The sequence below is a fragment of the Rhinatrema bivittatum genome, chromosome 1 (genome assembly GCF_901001135.1).
Source record: "Rhinatrema bivittatum chromosome 1, aRhiBiv1.1, whole genome shotgun sequence".
In the NCBI taxonomy this organism is placed as follows: Eukaryota; Metazoa; Chordata; class Amphibia; order Gymnophiona; family Rhinatrematidae; genus Rhinatrema; species Rhinatrema bivittatum.
The window spans coordinates 723,632,980-723,653,505 of NC_042615.1; the positions used below are offsets into that span (position 1 = coordinate 723,632,980).

The 20,526-nt window shown below is 44.9% G+C and overlaps 1 protein-coding gene across 11 annotated transcripts in view; it reads left to right on the top strand.

Annotated features, from left to right (window-relative positions):
* SLC38A9 (solute carrier family 38 member 9) overlaps window positions 1–20,526 on the top strand; it is a 218,863-nt gene that overhangs the window by 72,441 nt on the left and 125,896 nt on the right. The window lies entirely within an intron of this gene.

Here is a 20,526-nt window from a genome sequence, read left to right on the forward strand (position 1 = left end):
TAATTCATCCTGCTATCTGCAGAAACACCGTTTACGGTAAGCAGACTTGCTTTTCTCTTATTTTCCTGTATTCCTGTGTACATGCGCACGGCACACACACACACACCTTCTCCATAGCAGGAATACAGGAAAATAAGAGAAAATCAATCAAACATAAACGTGCAGTGACCAGGAATTTTTTAGGTTCAACAGTGCCATCTATTGGGTATGTGTGTGAACTACATTATCTGCTCTTCTATATTTATGCCTTGGAGGAATAAATTAGAAGTGTATGTATGTATGTATATATGTGTGTGTGTGTGTGTATGTATATAATACACACACATACATTCATACATCTCGCTCTATACAGCCCAGCATCCCTCTAGCCGTAGCCACTGCCTTGTCAAGTAGTGAGTGTTATCCTCCCCTTCCCCCTATATTATACAGGTTTATTGTTTTTAAACTGCAAAAATGAATATATGTATGTGTGTGTGTGTGTGTATATATATATATATATACACACACACACACACCTCCCTCAAGGATTGAGGGAGACATGCGGCTATAAGATGGTGTAGCATTTGTACAAACCAGTAATGGTAGCGGACAGCCGGGACAGCGTTTGAATAAAACTCACATGCTATAAGGTTTATCCCGTGTTGTTCACGATAGCGTAATATTGGAGAGTTGGCTGAGCGTATGAAGTATGACTCCATTTTGAAGATTGGGAATTTCAACAAATAATATGATGTGATTCTAGGGGGCCCAAAGACCCCAGAGAGATACATAGTTGATACACGTGGAGGCTGGTTTTCGACTTTACAGAAAGGCGCATATTCGTATTCAGGAGTTTTTTTTGTTCACACAAGATAACGTGAGCTACTGAGCCAGAGTGAATCGAGTGCGTTTTTTCTGATCCACTCATTTTTGTTCAGAAACATGAGGTGGAAGTAATAATTTCCTGTTGATGTTTGGTCTTATCAAGTAAATTCCCCTGAAGAAGCCAGGTCGGCGAAACGAGGTCCTTGTTGGGATAGAAGATAAAACCATCTGAATGGAATATACCACTGATAAAGAAGATAGAAGTGCGATTTGAGAATTTTAAGAGTTAAAATTACATAATTTACAGTGGTGTTTCCATTACAAATAGACCAACTACAACATTAATATATATTAATATATATATATATACACACATTCATTCATGCAGTTTATAAACCTGTATAATATAGGGGGAGGGGGAGGATAACTCTCCACTACTTGACAAGGCAGTGGCTAAGGCCAGAGGGATGCTGGGCTGCATAGAGAGAGGCATAACCAGCAGGAAAAAGGAGGTGATAATGCCGCTGTATGGGTTCCTGATGAGGCCTCATCTGTAATGCTATATTCAGTAGGGATGTGAATAGTTTTAATAACAAAATATCGTACAATATTTCTTAATTTGTTATTTCTCACAGGACAAGCAGGATGGTAGTCCTCACATATGGGTGACATCACAGGATGGAGCCCAATCATGGAACACTTCTGTCAAAGTTTCCAGAACTTTGACTGGCCCCTACTGGGCTTGCCCAACATGGCACTAACCCTGCAGCCAGCAAGGGTCCCCCTTCAGTCTTCTTTTTTCCGTGCAGCAGTAGCCACGCGGTTAAGGAGCTCTGTAGAGATTCCTGACAGGAATTTTCCTCACAAAATTACTAAAAATTAATTTACTGCACAGGGGTTCCTCCTTCGACTTTTTCAAGCTGCGGTACTCTGGTAAGTGTTTGTCTAGTTTGGCCCTTGTGGCCTACTGGCCGTCAACCGTACCGTGGCTCAATTTTTTCATGGCCATGGTGTCGGGGTTCCGTCGGTGCCCGGACTGTAATCGCACCATGTCCATCACAGACCCTCACAAAGACTGTGTAAATATGTCTCTGATGTGAGCACGATGTCCTAACCTGCACCAAATGTGCCCTAATGACACCAAAAGTCGCAAGGCTAGAATGGAGAAATAGAACTTCTCTTCCATGCTCAAACTCAGACGCCGTCTATTGCATCGATGTCGTGAGAACCAGCACAGTCAACTTTGCGCCAGCATCGACCTTTGGCTAGTGACCATCCAACATCGACGACTTCTCGGCCTTCCAACACCATCTACTCCCCCTCAGGATCATGGGGACCGTAGAGATAAACATTGCCACCGGCATCGAAATTCTTGGACCATTGAAGGGAGCGAAATCATCAACCTCGCCATCGTCGAAAAAACCCCGTCCAGAAAAGGCACCGACCTTTTCGGCGACCGGGTCACCGAGGCCGCAACTCCACCTTTAACGGTGGTCTTTCCGGCTATGCCTCTGCCTCCTTCTTCTGTTCCGGAGCCGGGGCTGCTTGCTCCAGGTCTCCGAGAAGAACTGGACCGGATGGTTCAGGAGGCCATCAACAAGGTGATGCATCGATTCCAGGTTCCTCTGGCACCTACACCGGTACCGATTGCAGAACCGATCACCGACCCGATTCCAGCAGCGTTGGCACCACTGCTCTCGAGGCTGGAAGCGCTCATGGCTGCTTTTCCACCGATGGAACCTGGGTCACTGATGGCTCCAGTGCCCTCCCCCGCTTGCTTTGTCATCGGGAGGAGAAACACCTTTCCGCATCCCTCCATCGGGAGTTCTGCCGATGCCTCAGCCATCGGTGCCAATATGTCTATCAGCGCCACCGAACCATCCATCGATGCCTGCACTGGTGCCTTCGTCGGTGCCTCCACTCAGTCCTTCGGAGCCTAGACCAGGACCTTTAGGGATCCCACCGCCCCGTCTTCCTCTAGCTCCTAGAGGAACAGGTGCTGATCCCTACAGTACCTGGACTTTCAACCGAGGATTTGCCTTCACCACCTTCACTTATTGAAAGCAGAAAGCATTCTCCTCCAGAGGACCTTTCCTTTATATATTTTGTGAAGAAGATGTCTGAATTGGTTCCCTTCCAATTGCAGACTGAACAAGATGACAGGCATCAAATGATGGAGCTGTTACAATTCCTGGATGCTCCTAAGGAAATAACCTCCATCCCTATCCACCAGGTTCTTCTGGATCTCCTTAAAAAGAACTGGGAACATCCTGGTTCTGTGGCCCCAGTCCACAGGAAAGCTGACACCACCTAACTCGTCCAGTCAGCTCCAGGTTTTCACAAACCTCAATTGGATCACCAATCTGTGGTTGTAGAATCTGCCCAGAAAAGAGCAAGGAGATTAAAACCTCACACTTCCTTCCCCCCCAGGCAAGGAACACAAATTCTAGATGCTATTGGTCGCCTTGTCTTCCAGGGAGCAATGCTCATCTCTAGAATTGCCTCTTATCAGCTCTGTATGACCCAATACAATAGGGTCTTATTTAAGCAGATACAAGACTTAACAGACTCCCTACCTCAGCAATTTCAAGATCAACTCCAAACCCTAGTAAACAAGGGTTTTGAGGCAGACAAGCATGAGATCAGATCATCTTACGACATCTTTGACACTGCTACCAGGGTATCTGCAGCTGCTATCTCGGCAAGACGATGGGCCTGGCTCAAGTCTTCCGACCTTCGCCCTGAAGTACAAGACAGATTATCCGACCTGCCTTGTGTAGGAGAACATAAGAATATGCCATACTGGGTCAGACCAAGGGTCCATCAAGCCCAGCATCCTGTTTCCAACAGTGGCCAATCCAGGCCATAAGAACCTGGCAAGTACCCAAAATCTGTTTGGCGAGCAGATTCAATGAACGGTGGCGGAACTCAAGGACCATCATGAGACCCTAAGACAGCTCTCTCTGATGCCTTCTGAGTACTCTTCAAAACAGCCCTTCTAAGAAGTCATTCTTTCGCCCGAAGAAATCCTACCCGCCACCAGCTAGAACCTGTTCTACGAGACCGTTTCAAAAAACCCAGTCTCGTCAGACACGAAAACAAAAACCGCAAGCACCACCTCAACCAGGTCCTGCTTCCGGTTTTTGACTCCTGTATAGAGAGCAGGAGCCAGCTTCCATTGCCCCGCCCCACATACCAGTGGGAGGTCGATTGTGCCATTTCAACAACAGGTGGCACTCTATCACCTCAGACCAGTGGGTCCTGGCGATAATTGCTCAGGGTTATCATCTGAACTTTCTCTCCATTCCACTGGACTCCCCACCTCTACCGAAGTGGAGAACATCCAATCACTCCATCCTTCTGGAACAGGAGGTCTCCCTCCTCCTCCTCCAGTCCAAGGCAATAGAACCAGTACCCTACTCTCAGCATGGCCTAAGGTTCTATTCCCGGTACTTTCTAATCCCAAAAAAATCAGGGGGTTTTCGTCCAATTCTGGACCTACGTGCCCTCAAGTACCTCCAGCGAGAGAAGTTCAAAATGGTAACCTTGGGCTCTCTTCTTCCTCTTCTACAAAGGAGACTGGCTCTGCTCTCTAGACATCCAGGGCGCATACACTCATATCGCGATAATTCCATCCCATCGTAAATACCTGAGGTTTCTAGTAGGCCCCAAGCACTATCAGTACCGAGTGCTTCCATTCGGCCTCGCGTCTGCACCACGAGTCTTCACAAAATGTCTCGTAGTAGTTGCATCCTTCCTCAGGACTCAAGGTGTTCATGTCCACCCCTATCTAGACGATTGGTTAATCAGGGCTCCCACTCAGCAAGCTGCTCTGTCGTCCCTACATCTTACCTTACACACTCTAATTTCGCTCGATTTCTCATCAACTACGACAAATCCTACTTAGTCCCATCTCAAACCTTATCGTTCATTGGGGAAGACATGGACACCTTGCAGGCAAAGGCTTTTCTGCCTTGACAGCGAGCTCTCACTCTCTTGTCTCTTGCACACCAGCTGCAGTCTCAGCACTCCACGACTGCATACCACTTTCTCATCCTCCTGGGACACATGGCGCCCTCATTTCAGGTCACCCCAATGGCCCGCTTGGCCATGAGTCATGCAGTGGGACTCTAAGGTCACAGTGGACTCAATCCATTAAGCCTCTGTCAACCATTGTCCACGTAACCGACTCACTACGTCAGTCTCTCGCCTGGTGGAGAAATCAAGTCAATCTCCTCCAAGGCTTGCCCTTCCAGGCTACAGACCCTCAAATAACTCTCACCTCCGATGCTTCCAACCTCGGCTGGGGAGCCCACGTGGCTGATCTGCAGACACAAGGATCTTGGTCTCCAGAGGAAGCCAAACACCAAATAAATTTCCTGGAGCTTCGAGCAATCAGATATGCTCTCAGGGTATTTCAGGATCGCCTCTCCAATCAAGTCATCCTGATCCAGATGGACAACCAGGTGGCCATGTGGTACATCAACAAACAGGGAGGGACAGGCTCCTACCTTCTGTGTCAAGAAGCTGTACAGATATGGGCGGAGGCCCTCTCCCACTCGATGTACCTCAGGACCACCTACTTACCGGGAGTGGACAATGTGTTGGCAGACAAGCTGAGTTGCACCTTTCAACTGCACGAGTGGTCTATCAATCCCTCAGTAGCTAATTCGATCTTCCAACAATGGAGTTATCCTCAAATAGACCTCTTTGCGTCACCTCAAAATCGCAAAGTAGACAACTTCTGCTCTCTCACTCGCGGCCAACACTATCAGCCAAGAGATGCGTTCTCCCTCTCATGGACAACCGATCTCCTATATGCATTCCCTCCCACTTCTCTCAAAGACTCTCGTGAAGTTACGTCAGGACAAGGGAACCATGATCCTGATAGCACCTCACTGGCCGCACCAAGTGTGGTTTCCAATATTTCAGGATCTCTCCATTCGCAGGCACATTCCCTTGGGAAAGGACCCGCTTCTAATCACTCAAAATGGCGGGTGCCTATGCCACCCCAATCTTCAAGCCTTGTCCCTGACGGCATGGATGTTGAAAGGTTAATCTTTTCAGCCACTTAACCTTTCTGAACCAGTTTCCCGTGTCCTGATTGCTTCACGGAAGCCTTCCACGAGAAAATCGTATTCTTACAAATGGACCAGGTTTACGTCATGGTGCTTTTCAGTCCCCTGACCCCTTTATCTGTCCAGTCACGAAGTTTCTGGACTATCTCTAGCACTTGTCAGAGTCAGGTCTAAAAACGTCCTCCATCAGGATGCATGTCAGTGCGGTAGCCGCCTTCCATTAAGGTGTCGGGGATGTTCCCATATCAGTACAACCCCTTGTAACACGTTTTTTGAAGGACTTGCTTCACCTCAAGCCTCCTCTGTGTCCTCTGGCCCCTTCTTGGGACTTCAACCTAGTTTTGGGTCGGCTCATGAAACCACCATTCGAGCCTCTTCAATCCTGTGACCTTCGATATCTCACATGGACAGTGATTTTCCTTTTGGCAATCACTTCCACTCGCAGTGTTAGTGAATTACAGGCTCTAGTTACCTATCCGCCTTACACTAAACCTCTGAAGGACCGGGCAGTACTCCGCTTTCATCCTAAATTCTTGCCTAAGGTAGTTTCGGACTTTCATCTCAATCAAAACATTATACTACCTACCTTTTTTCCCAGGACCTATTCCAATCCAGGAGAGCAGGCTCTGCATACCCTTGACTGCAAACAGGCTCTAGCGTTCTACCTAGACCGTACAGCTGCCTACAGGAAGAGCACTCAATTACTTGTCTCTTTTCATCCTATCAAATTGGGGCAGCCTGTGGGTAAACAGACTCTCTCCTCCTGGTTGGCGGACTGCATATCCTTTTGCTATCAGCAAGCGGGCATTCCACTTCAAGACCGTGTTAAAGCACTCTCTGTGAAGGCCATGGCAACTTCAGTAGCACACCTACGCTCGGTACCGCTTCCTGACATTTGCAGGGCTGCCACCTGGAGTTCTCTCCATACCTTTACAGCCCATTATTGCTTAGACAAAGCCGGAAGACAAGATTCCATCTTTGGCCAGTCTGTCTTGCACAGCCTATTTACAACGTGATGTACCAACACCCTTCCGCCTGCCCGGTGGGGTTCAGGATGCCCTAGGCCAAATTTCATCCCAGGCCTAGTGCCTTGCATGCCTGACTACATTTGGTGCATACTCAGACATCCTCAGCTCTGTACTCGCCCATATGTGAGGACTACCATCCTGCTTGTCCTGTGAGAAAGCAAATGTTGCTTACCTGTAACAGGTGTTCTCACAGGACAGCAGGATGTTAGTCCTCACGAAACCCACCCGCTGCCCCGCGGTGTTGGGTTCATAACGTTTTCTTATTTTATTTTCGGCACTACTTGTAGCTTTTTAACAAGACTGAAGGGGGACCCCTGCTGGCTGCAGGGTTAGTGCCATGCTGGGCATGCCCAGTAGGGGCCAGTCAAAATTCTGGAAACTTTGACAGAAGTGTTCCGTGATTGGGCTCCATCCTGTGATGTCACCCATATGTGAGGACGAACATCCTGCTGTCCTGTTGGAGGTGGAGGAATGGGATAGGGCTCTTTGTGAGGGGTTTGGAAGGGGGAGGCATGAGTAAGGGAGGAGGTGAAAAGGTTTATAGAGTGTATGTGTTAAAGTGGAGGAGGAGGCGGGATGTGTGTATGTTGTGGTGTAGATGGTATGTGTTGTGGGGAGAGGTAGTTTACATGTGCACTCTTTCCTCTTTGAATCCTCTGCAAACTCCCCCTATCCCTCACCTCCCCACTTGTGTAGGATGTAATGGATGTGAGTGGGGAATGTGAAAGTGGTATTGGGAAGTGAATGGAGAAGTGTAAGTGTGCTGGGGTGGATCCCCTCTTCTCCCCTGTGCAAGTATGAGGGTGTGAATGTATACACTTTTTCCCTCTCCCACACTGTGCTTTGCACTTTTCCCTCCTCGCCATTTCCCCCTAACTCCTATGTGTGTGGCAGAGAGAAGGGAGAGTATGCATGTGTGTTTTGGGGAGAGGAGAGTGAGTGTATGTGTGTTGGGGGATGTTCTTTTTCCCCTCACTTTTACCACTTTGTCCCCTCTACTATCCGTCCACCCGTCTTCTCGTGTATATATGGGGGAGGGGAGAAAGGCCATGTGTGCATGTTATGGGGTAAGTGTGTGTGTCGGGGAGTGACTGGGGGTATATGTACGAGGGCACACAGAGAGTAGTGGTGTATGTATTTATGTGTGGGGAGTGGCTTGGGGTAGTGCATATATGGGGGTGTCAGGAATGTCGGGGAGTGACTGGAGTGGGTCATGTGCTTGAGGCTATTGGGGAAGGGGGTATGGTTGGGGATGTGTGTTTAGAGAGTGGATGGGAGGAGTGTTATCATGGAGTGACTGGTTGTCTTTTTGTTGTTTTTTAGCTTTTTGTGCTGGAAGTGCCAGGGAAACTCCACCAGCCTTTTCATTGCCTGTGGTGCCACCACACTCACTGGCCCTGTGATTTGGATGTTGGTGCGCCTTCCTCACTGCCTACAGCCCCTCCCTCTGTTCTGGATGAGGTCATTGGGTCGCACATGCCCAGATGCAATGCATTAATTACCTGGAGCATCTAATATTTTTATAATATAGTGAGAGAAAATAAAATATCTTAGAGGAGAGGAGGAACAAGGGAGATGTGATACAGACTTTTTTTTTAACTGTTTATTTCTAACAGGATTATGGAACATAAGAAACAATAAACAAGTATTACTTGGCATGCAAAGAGTTCAACAGAAGGTGTTTAAAATAACAGATATCTCCTTCCTTCCTCATTTAACCTACTCCACCATGTCCCATTCCTGCATACATAACCCAACACGGTTCCTGTATTTGGTTGTAAACAGAAGATTTATGTCGTAATGAATAGGTAAATTTTTCAATAATAGATATTAGAGATGTGAATCGTGTCCTCGATCGTCTTAACGATCGATTTCGGCTGGGAGGGGGAGGGAATCGTATTGTTGCCGTTTGGGGGGGTAAAATATCGTGTAAAATCGTGAGCCGGCACATTAAAACCCCCTAAAACCCACCCCCGACCCTTTAAATTAAATCCCCCACCCTCCCGAACCCCCCCCAAATGACTTAAATAACCTGGGTGTCCAGCGGCGGTCCGGAACGGCAGCGGTCCGGAACGGGCTCCTGCTATTGAATCTTGTTGTCTTCAGCCGGCGCCATTTTCCAAAATGGCGCCGAAAAATGGCGGCGGCCATAGACCAACACGATTCCACGGCAGGAGGTCCTTCCGGACCCCCGCTGGACTTTTGGCAAGTCTTGCGAGGCGCTGAACGACCTCCTGCAGTCGATCTCCTGCCGGCGCCATTTTCCGTACGGAAAACGATTCGCGGCGGGAAATCGCTCCCTGACCCCCGCTGGACCTCCAGGAACTTTTGGCCAGCTTGGGGGGGGCCTCCTGACCCCCACAAGACTTGCCAAAAGTCCAGCGGGGGTCCGGAAGGACCTCCTGCCGTGGAATCGTGTTGGTCTATGGCCGCCGCCATTTTTCGGCGCCATTTTGGAAATGGCGCCGGCTGAAGACAACAAGATTCAATAGCAGGAGCCCGTTCCGGACCGCTGCCATTCCGGACCGCCGCTGGACACCCAGGTTATTTAAGTCATTTGGGGGGGGGTTCGGGAGGGTGGGGGATTTAATTTAAAGGGTCGGGGGTGGGTTTTAGGGGGTTTTAGTGTGCCGGCTCACGATTCTAACGATTTATAACGATAAATCGTTAGAATCTCTATTGTATTGTGTTCCATAACGGTTTAAGACGATATTAAAATTATCGGACGATAATTTTAATCGTCGAAAAACGATTCACATCCCTAATAGATATATCTTTGAACTGTCTATGTCAATGCGACATCAGGGGGATTTTTTCCAAAAAGTTGCTATCGTGAAAAGAGCAGCCAATACCATCTGATTACACAGCAGCCTTTGAGACTTGAGATTTAATGCCCCTGCATCCTCCTGTAAACATCTGCGTGATGTAAGATGAACTGGCACAGCCAGACATTTAGAAATATCCCCTTGTACCGCCTTCCAAAAAGTAGACACACAAAAACATCATCACCACATATGTAAATATGTGCCGTTTTGCCCACACCCTCTCCAACAAGACCTTGATGCAGAAGGTGAAAAACAAGCAAAAAATTCTGGACACCTACATGTTCTGTGGATAAACTTGTACATCAGTTCCACCCATCTGCTGCATAATACATCAGTTCCACCCATCTGCTGCATAATAAAATCTTAAATGTTCTTTTCCATATCCAATCTGTGGAATCTAGGTCTAAGCCTAAGTCAGTGTTCCACCACTTATTTATCAAGGAGACCATGACACCCTTAACACCCTGTATGGCCCTGTAGAGAATCTTAACTACCTTTCATCGCAGGCCTTTCTCCAAATTAATTGGTGTTCTTCTAGCCCAGCCAGCATTCTGCAGATGCTGAAGAATAGTAATTATCCTATCATATAGTACTCTAGAAATAGGATTAATATCATAATCCAACTGAAGCTCTTCAAAAGAGACCCACCCATCCTCATCCCATAATTGCCCCAAGTGTCTCAGGCCCAGGTTCCACCATTCCCCCATATCCGGGCTAAAAGTGTGGACTGAAATACAAGGATTATTGCTTAGTAGTGATACAGGAGAAAGCACCCCCTCTAGCAATTGCAAACTCTTGCACACCTCCCGCCATACTTTAAGGGTCTGCGCTATTAATGGATTAACACGCGACACGTTGCAGACTCTGGCAGAGATTGGAAGAAGAAAGATCAAATTACTAAAATCTACAGGGAGATTCACTCGAAAGAGGTCCCGAATATTCTGTAATAACTCTCACTAGGACAAAGCAATCTGAACAAAACGTGCAACGTGCTCCTCAGTATATGGAGCTTGGAACAAGCCGGGATGCCCCTGCATCAGAGCGCTGAGTAGGCGCCAGACAGCCGTTGCGACGTTTAACCTTTGTTTGCGAGATGGAGCAACGTGTCATGCATCGGCAAAGAGCATAGCAGAAATTGAGTCCTTTTTTGGCAATGGGTAATTTCAAAGAGGCTTTGGTCACCATAGTCACTGGATCTGATACCACCAGACCTCTTCCTTTGGGGTATGCTCAAAGGAAAAGTCTATCAGAACAAGCCTTGCACTGTGGAAGATTTGAAGGAAAACATCCAACGTGAAATTGCTGCTATTCCCCCCCGATATTCTCGTGGACACGTTCAGGAACATGGAGTGCCGCGTCGAAATGTCTGGCAGAAAACGGCGATTGCATCACAGGTAATGCAAAAGACTACACATACATCAAGGTATGTAGCGTTTTTTTTGGTTCAGATTGCTTCTTCCTAACGGATGTTACAACAGAATATTTGGGGCCTCTTTCGAGTGAATCTCCCTGTATATCATCTGCTGCCCCAGCTTCCAAAGACCTCCATACAGTAGAAGAATCGCGATTCAGCCATCCTGGAAGACAGCTGAGTCTGGCCACCCAGTAATACCCCTGGAGGTCCGGTAGCCCCATCCCTCCCTCTTCTTTAGGATGACATAAGACAGCTAATTTGATTTGAGAGGGCTTCCCTTTCCAAATAAATCCAATAAGGCAATCATTCATCATTGAGAAATAACTCTTAGGGAGTGAGCACAGGACATGTTGGAAGAGATAATGCAACCATGGGAGGACATTCATTTTCAAAACCCCTATCCTGCCAGTCCACAAAAGGAACAATTCCTGTCAACCATTAAGATCTGCTTGTATCTTGCTGACCACCAGCGCGTAGTTAAATTTATAGCTATCTATCCAACATTGTGGAATAAAAATACCTAAGTATTGAAACCCATGCTGAGCTCGCTGAAAAGCATTATTTCCCACTGCTTCAGGATGAAAAATAAAGATTTCAGATTTATCATAGTTAACCTTATAGCTGATACTTTCCCATATTCATTTAGCACCTCTAGCAATCTAGGAATAGTTCTCTTTAAATCTGTTAAGTATAATAAAACGTCATCCACATATAATGATATTTTGTGTGTTCTGCCCGCAAACTTGATTTCAGCAATAGACGGATCCTTCCAAACCTGGTATACCAGAGCCTCTATGACTAGATCAAAAAGGAAAGGAGATAGAGGACATCCCTGATTGGTTTCACACTGTATGGGAAATGGATCAGAGAGGTCCCCATTAGGACCTGCGCTTCTGGGTGATCATATAAGGCCTTCACACAGTTCATATAAGTCAGATCTATTCCAAACTTATCTAGCATTGCGAATAAGAAAGGCCAGTGCAGCCAATCAAAGGCCTTTTCAGCATCAAGAGCAGCTACCACCCCGGCCTTAACACACTTCCCTGACATAGGCATGATATTAAATACCCTCCTGGTGTTATTCACAGAGTGCCGACCCTTCATGAAACCCATCTGATCAGAGTGCACCAGATCCAGGAGCACAGATTCCAACTTCAACTGCAAGACCTTAGCTAAAATTTCAACATCTGCATTTAACAAAGAGAGAGGACGATATGGTCCCGGATTTCTAGCGTCCCTCCTCATCTTAAGAATCACCACTATAGTGGCATCCATCAGCCTGTGTGGGCAAAAGGGGTTCTCCTGCAAATGCTGAAAAACTTTGAACCATATGAGACCCATCTGAGGGAAAAATACTTTATAAATATCCAAGTGATAATTATCTGGGCCCGCACATTTTCCCTTAGGGAGCAACTTAATCGCTGTCTGTATCTCTTCCAGTGTTATTAGCGCAATTAATCTGTGATTCTGCACTTCTGTCACTTGAGGAAGGTGGAGCGAACTTAAATATTGATTAATATGTAAGGGAGATAGACCATCCTCCTTGGCATATAAACAGGCAAAAAACGGAGCAAAAGTACGATTTATGCCAGCCATCATCTCCCGAAGCAGTAGGAATCCCAACTATTATCTTTTTCAACCTCCTTTTTCACAACAAATCTGCCATGAAAGATCCAGGTTTGTTCCCATGTTCGTAGATAATTTCAAATATTGAAAGGACTTTCCACCTATTTGAATTCCATCAAGTTCAGTCCTACACCTCTGCAGCTTTTTCCACAGACGTCTAGAATACTTTGCTTTATGTTGGCATTCCAAACTTGTTATCCTTCTAGAGAGAGAGGCTTCATGTTTCAACCTCGGTTTCTTAAGATGTCTCCCGAATCCTATAAAACCCCTTCTCAGCACCACTTTGAGCATTTCCCATAACAACACGACTAAAGTCCTGAAGTGAATGGACCTGAAAAACTCCATGACAGACTTATCCTTCAACTCCTGAAAATCTTTCCTACCCAAAAGAGACAAATTAAGATTCCAGTTACTACCCTGACTCCCGGCTGTGTCCATCTTCAAAGGGAGAAAAATGAAACTGTGATCCGACAAAATATCTGATTCTCCCATAATAGAGCCTACAGTGGCAGAACACAAAAAGAAATCTAAACGATTGTAAGTGTATTGCAAACAGAAAAGCATGTATAGTTTCGGCTAGGCATGTATTGCTGTCTCCAGATATCCTAAGGTAGTCATCAAGAATTGAAGCCCCTCCCTCTGATCCGGGTTACTAAGCCCACCCCAGACCAATCTAAATTAGGAGCTAAGCAGATATTCCAGTCTCTCCCCCCCCCCCCCCCCCCCCCCCCCCCGCCATATCACTATATCAGCATCTGAGAATGTAGCTAGCTGTGCTGTAAGATCTCGATAAAAAAAAGTTCTGTCTTTTATTTGGTTCATATATATTAGCCAAGATCAATTTTCTCCCATATAAAGTATATTCAATAAATACTGTTCAGCCCTCAGGATCCAAGTGCATCTTGCGAATAGTGATGGGAAGAGTCTTGTGAATCAAATTGTATACCCCACGGCTGTTTGACTTATAGGATGCATAACCCAGTTGTCCCACCCAGTCTCTTTTCAACTTCCAGTGCTCTTTATCTGTTAAGTGTTTCTTGTAGCAGTGCGACTTGCACGTGATGCTTCTTAAAATATGTGTATAACCTATTCCACTTTATAGGTGAAACAAGCCCCCGTACATTATAAGACAAAATATTCACCTGGGACCATGAAAAAAGTAGAAAAAATTACCAGAAAGCTTACGTATCCGTCCACAGTTACCTTCAATGTGATGAAGTTTACAATGCTCCTCAACATATGGCAAGTGATGTGGAGTTCATCCTGTTCCAATTTTTAATGTGTTGTATACACCCTCCACCCTCCAACCTCCCTTCCTTAACCAACAGAACACACCCACCCCTAAACAACAAACCACAATGCAACAACAAACCCAACTGCCCCCTAGAAAGTGAGGGAAATCCCAACCCTTTATCAGGTCCCTGACATTTACAGAGCTCCTCCCCTTGATTTTCCACTTGGCACAACCAACAGACCATGCCATCAAGCAGAAGAATATCAGAGTCCTGCCCTGAAAAGTGCTTCCTCCCCCCCAGTCCCCCTCCTACAGCATCCGCCCTCCCACCTAATCCACCCCAGCACCCATAAACACTCCCCAAACTCCTGAGCCCTCCCTACATCAGACAACACAAAGAGAAAAAGGAACATAATAATCAAATGAACATATAAAAAAGAAAAACACAACCACCCCCTAGCCGCCTCAAGTGAGCCACTCTTTTTATCATTTTGCAGTGCTGGAACTGTTTGCTGTGACCGTGTCCATCCTGCCTTTGTGAAAAACAGAGGCAAGATTGTAAATTGGCAATGAAATGCACTTTGCTGCCAAACTGTCTAGCTTTCCCACTCCCGACCACAGTTCGAGCACCACTGAAGATGTCATCACTATTGTAATGTTCCCGATACAACCAGCTTACCCCCAGACTTAACAGCAAACATAAAAAATATACTTCTATAACCCTTTTCCACTCCTCCGAACCCCATAAGGAGTACCAGTCAAACCACAAAAGTCAGTCGGATTCCTACTCTCCTGTAGTACAGCATTGTCCACTGGCAGTAAACATTGCGACCATAGTTTTGTGCACGCTCTCTCAGAAGTTTCCTCCGAATAGGCCACATGCAAATTTTTCAGCATCGGAAGCGGATGTGAAGAACTGGATTACACCGCTGAATTGAACTCGCAGCTTGGCCGGGTATAATAAGGCATATTAGGCCCCTGCTAGTCATAGATGTCGCCTCCTGAAAGCCTCAGCATTTCTTCTGAAGCTTGGCGAAATCCTGAAAGAAGTAAATTCTCTGGCCGCCGCAACACATATCAGGTATGTTTCTCAGCACGTCGAATATTTTGGCCTTATCGCAGTAATTATGAAAACGAACAATTGCCGCTCTCAGTCTCCCCTACATGGGTGGTTTCGGCATTAAAGGTACATTGTGCCCAATCAACCTTAAAGGATGGGTGTAAGGCATTGAGATTTAACACGTGCGGCAGCCATGTTGCAAAGAAACTCACAGCATCAGATTGCTCTGTACCTTCAGGAAGACCAACAATTCGGATGTTATTCCAACGGCTTCTGTTCTCTGCATCATCCTGCTTCTCAGCAAGCTGTTTTGTGAGCTTCTTGAGTTTGTCCAGATGCCAGTTCGCATTTGTAGCAGCCATTTCCACTTCCTCTACTCGTTCCTGAAAGGCATCCAGGCGAGCCGTATTCTTCATTAGTGTAGCCACCAGACAGGTAATTTGACCCATCACCGAGTCGAACTTCTCCTCCAGGCTAGCTTTAATACGGTCACCAATTTCTCCCATAACATCACAAATCATTTCGAGCATGTCTCCTGGTAGGCCAAGCTTGCTTATGATCTCCTTATCCGAAGAGGCCTTATCTGTAGCTGTCGCTTTTCCTAAAGCAGCTTTTTTGGTAGTTCTTTTGGGACAAACACTCTGATCTCCCCACAACATTGGCAGCAACCATTTAGGAGGGTTCCAAACCATTTCTGAACTGGAGACAAGTGATTTTTAGCAGGATTTCACAAACCAGGGAGCAGGAGCACACCAATTCTACAACCACTCACCATGCGGCCATCTTGGCACTGTGATACAATACTTGAAGGGTATCAATGATGCCCAGGAATAGAATCTTTTCCAGTGGGGATATAATATGCTGCTCCAGGGGGCTAGACTCGGGAACATCATCAGGAAATATTTCTTCATAGAAAGGGTGGTGGATGCATGGAATGCCCTCTCAGAAGAGATAGTGAAGACAAGAATGGTAATGGAATTCAAAAGGGCATAGAATAAACATAGAGGATCCCCAATGGCTAAAGGATTGAAATGAAGAAAAGGGGTAACCTGTATTAACTGTGAGAGCCTGCACAGAGTGGCTGTTACTACCTAAAATTAAAACAAAAAAAAACTTGCTGGTCAGACTGGATAGACTATTGGGTCTTTTTCTGCCATCATTTACTATGTTGCTAAGACTACTGGAGACAGAAAACTTTCTGGACTCTGGCCGAACTGGGAAGATTAAACCCCCTATATAGACTGTATAGATATATATGTGTTTGTGTGTAAATTTATATACTGAAACATGGGCAATCAGGCAGTCAGGCTAGTTATAATTTGTGCCCTAATGAGTGTTATGGATATTAGGGGATAGGCTCAACCAAAGCAATTTCAGGAATGCACCTCTAAATATGTAAGAACTTCCTCCTCTTGACTCTACTAGCCAGGGGTCAAATCCTGTTGCCAACCTTGAGCAAGTAACTTTACCCTCCATTGCCTCAGATTGTGAGCTCTCTGAGGAAAGGAAAATACCTGCTGTACCTGAATGTAATCCACTTTGAAGTGCCTGAAAAAGCGGAATATAAATCAAATAAAAAATATCTCCTTCCCAAAATCGTGCAGAGCTGGATGTTTTAAACTCCATAAATGAAAATTAAGGTCCTAAATAAATATTGTATATACCTTTTGAGGAGAGGAGGGAAGGATACTCAGACACCTCAAAGCAGGGGCTAGCCAGAACTGAAATTTTAAAGGTGCTCAAGGTTAACATGGGGGACACTGTGCTAGCCCCCCCACCCTGCCCCATCCCTTATAAGAATATAAGAACATGCCATACTGGGTCAGACCAAGGGTCCATCAAGCCCAGCATTCTGTTTCCAACAGTGGCCAATCTTGGCCATAAGAACCTGGCAAGTACCCAAAAACTAAGTCTATTTCATGTTACCGTTGCTAGTAATAGCAGTGGCTATTTTCTAAGTCAACTTAATTAATAGCAGGTAATGGACTTCTCCTCCAAGAACTTATCCAATCCTTTTTTAAACACAGCTATACTAACTGAACTAACCATGTCCTCTGGCAACAAATTCCAGAGTTTAATTGTGCGTTGAGTGACAAAGAACTTTCTCCGATTAGTTTTAAATGTGCCACATGCTAACTTCATGGAGTATCCCCTAGTCTTTCTATTATCTGAAAGACTAAATAACCGATTCACATCTATCCATTCTAGACCTCTCATGATTTTAAACACCTCTATCACATCCTCCCTCAGCTGTCTCTTCTCCAAGCTGAAAAGTCCTAACCTCTTTAGTCTTTCCTCATAGGGGAGCTGTTCCATTCTCCTTATCATTTTGGTCATCCTTCTCTGTACCTTCTCCATTGCAATTATATCTTTTTTGAAATGCAGCAACCAGAATTGTACACAGTATTCAAGGTGGGGTCTCACCATGGAGCGATACAGAGGCATTATGACGCGTTCCGTTTTATTCACCATTCCCTTCCTAATAATTCCCAACATTCTGATTGCTTTTTTGACTGCCGCAGCACACTGACCCGACGATTTCAATGTGTTATCCACTATGATGCCTAGATCTCTTTCATGGGTGGTAGCACCTAATATAGAATCTAACATTGTATAACTATAGCATGGATTATTTTTCCCTATATGCATCACTTTGCACTTATCCACATTAAATTTCATCTGCCATTTGGATGCCCAATTTTCCAGTCTCACAAGGTCTTCCTGGAATTTATCACAATCTGCTTGTGATTTAACTACTCCTGAACAATTTTGTATCATCTGCAAATTAGATTACCTCACTCGTCGTATTTCTTTCCAGATCATTTATAAATATATTGAAAAGTAAGGGTCCCAATACAGATCCCTGAGGCACTCCACTGCCCACTCCCTTCCACTGAGAAAATTGTCCATTTAATCCTACTCTCTGTTTCCTGTCTTTTAGCCAGTTTGTTATCCATGAAAGGACATCACCACCTATACCATGACTTTTTACTTTTCCTAGAAGCCTCTCATGAGGAACTTTATCAAACGCCTTCTGAAATCCAAGTACACTTCATCTACCAGTTCACCTTTATCCACATGTTTATTAACTCCTTCATAAAAGTGAAGCAGATTTGTGAGGCAAGCTTGCCTTGGGTAAAGCCATGCTGACTTTGTTCCATTAAACCATGTCTTTCCATATGTTCTGTGATTTTGATGCTTAGAACACTTTCCACTATTTTTCCTGGCACTGAAGTCAGGCTAACCGGTCTGTAGTTTCCCGGATCGCTGCTGGAGCCCTTTTTAAATATTGGGGTTACATTAGCTATCCTCCAGTCTTCAGGTACAATGGATGATTTTAATGATAGGTTACAAATTTTTACTAAAAGGTCTGAAATTTCATTTTTGAGTTCCTTTAGACCCCTGGGGTGTATACCATCCGGTCCAGGTGATTTACTACATTTCAGTTTATCAATCAGGTCTACTACATCTTATAGGTATGCCATGATTTGGTTCAGTCCATCTGAATCATTACCCATGAAAACCTTCTCCAGAATGGGTATCTCCCCAATATACTCTTTAGTAAACACCGAAGCAAAGAAATCATTTAATCTCTCCGTGATGGCCTTATCTTCTCTAAGTGCCCCTTTAACCCCTCGATCATCTAACGGTCCAACTGACTTCCTCACAGGCTTTCTGCTTCGGATATATTTAAAAAATCTTTTATTGTGAGTTTTTGCCTCTACGGCCAACTTCTTTTCAAATTCTCTTTAGCCTGTCTTATCAGTGTCTTACATTTAACTTGCCAACGCTTATGCATTATCCTATTTTCTTCTGTTGGATCCTTCTTCCAATTTTTGAATGATCTTTTGGCTAAAATAGCTTCTTTCACCTCCCCTTTTAACCATGCAGTAATTGTTTTGCCTTCTTTCCACCTTTTTTAATGTGTGGAATACATCTGGACTGTGCTTCTAGGATGGTATTTTTTAACAATGACCACGCCTTTTGCACACTTTTTACCTTTGTAGCTGCTCCTTTCAGTTTTTTTTCTTTCAATTTTTCTCATTTTATCAAATTTTCCCTTTTGAAAGTTTAGCACGAGAGCTGTGGATTTGCTTACTGTCCCCCTTCCAGTCATTTAATTTAAATTTGATCATATTATGATCACTATTGCCAAGCGGCCCCACCACCGTTACCTCTCTCACCAAATCCCATCCTCCACTGAGAATTAGATCAAAAATTGCTCCATCTCTTGTCGGTTCCTGGGTCAATTGCTCCATAGAAGTGTCATTTATTCCATCCAGGAACTTTATATCTCTAGCATGTACTGATGATAAGTTTACCCAGTCAATATTGGGGTAATTGAAATCTTGTATAAAGACGTGGTATTTGATAATTTTGAACAATCACAACGCTATGTAAATAGTTTTATCAATTTTTTAATGTATATTTAAGGACCATCATACCACCCCCAGTGCTCACAAGTCATACTTGCATTTTCTGCACTTTCACAGGGTCATGTTTAATCAATTGGTCCAGATGACTGACATCAATGTTCTATTTTTTCTTATTTTTATACTGTATAATAAAAAGGCAACTTCCCTTATTTCCGGGTTATCGGGGTTGCTTATCCCGTAGCTGTCAGAGGCACTTGTCCGACGCGCGCGTTTCGCCACACAAGCTGCTTCAGAGACATCCGTTTCAAGCTCTCCAGATCCAGCACTTCCCCTTGCTTAACGGGGTATCTAAACAGCATTTATTTCATGCAGAATGCTGCGGGTCCATGAATTTTTTTCTTTTTTCCCACTTGCAAATATACATCGTTAAATGTTGCTTTGCTAAAAATTAGATATCGCTAAAATTAACTTTTAACTACAAGTTTTTTCATCTTAGAAAAATTCATGGACCCGCAACATTCTGCATGAAATAAATGCTGTTTAGATACCCCGTTAAGCAAGGGGAAGTGCTGGATCTGGAGAGCTTGAAACGGATGTATCTGAAGCAGCTTGTGTGGCGAAACACGCGCGTCGGACAAGTGCCTCCGACAGCTACGGGATAAGCAACCCCGATAACCCGGAAATAAGGGAAGTTGCCTTTTTATTATACAGTATAAAAATAAGAAAAAATTGAACATTGATGTCAGTCATCTGGACCAATTGATTAAACATGACCCTGTGAAAGTGCAGAAAATGCAAGTATGACTTGTGAGCACTGGGGGTGGTATGATGGTCCTTAAATATACATTATAAAAATTGATAAAACTATTTACATAGCGTTGTGATTGTTCAAAATTATCAAATACCACGTCTTTATACAAGTTCATTCCAATCGTGGGATTTCCCATTAAGAGAATCTTTGTGTTTGGTAATTGAAATCTCCCATTATTACCACACTACCAATTTGGTTAGCTTCCCTAATTTCTCTTAGCATTTCATTATCAGTCTCACCCTCTTGCCCAGGTGGACGGTAGTATACTTC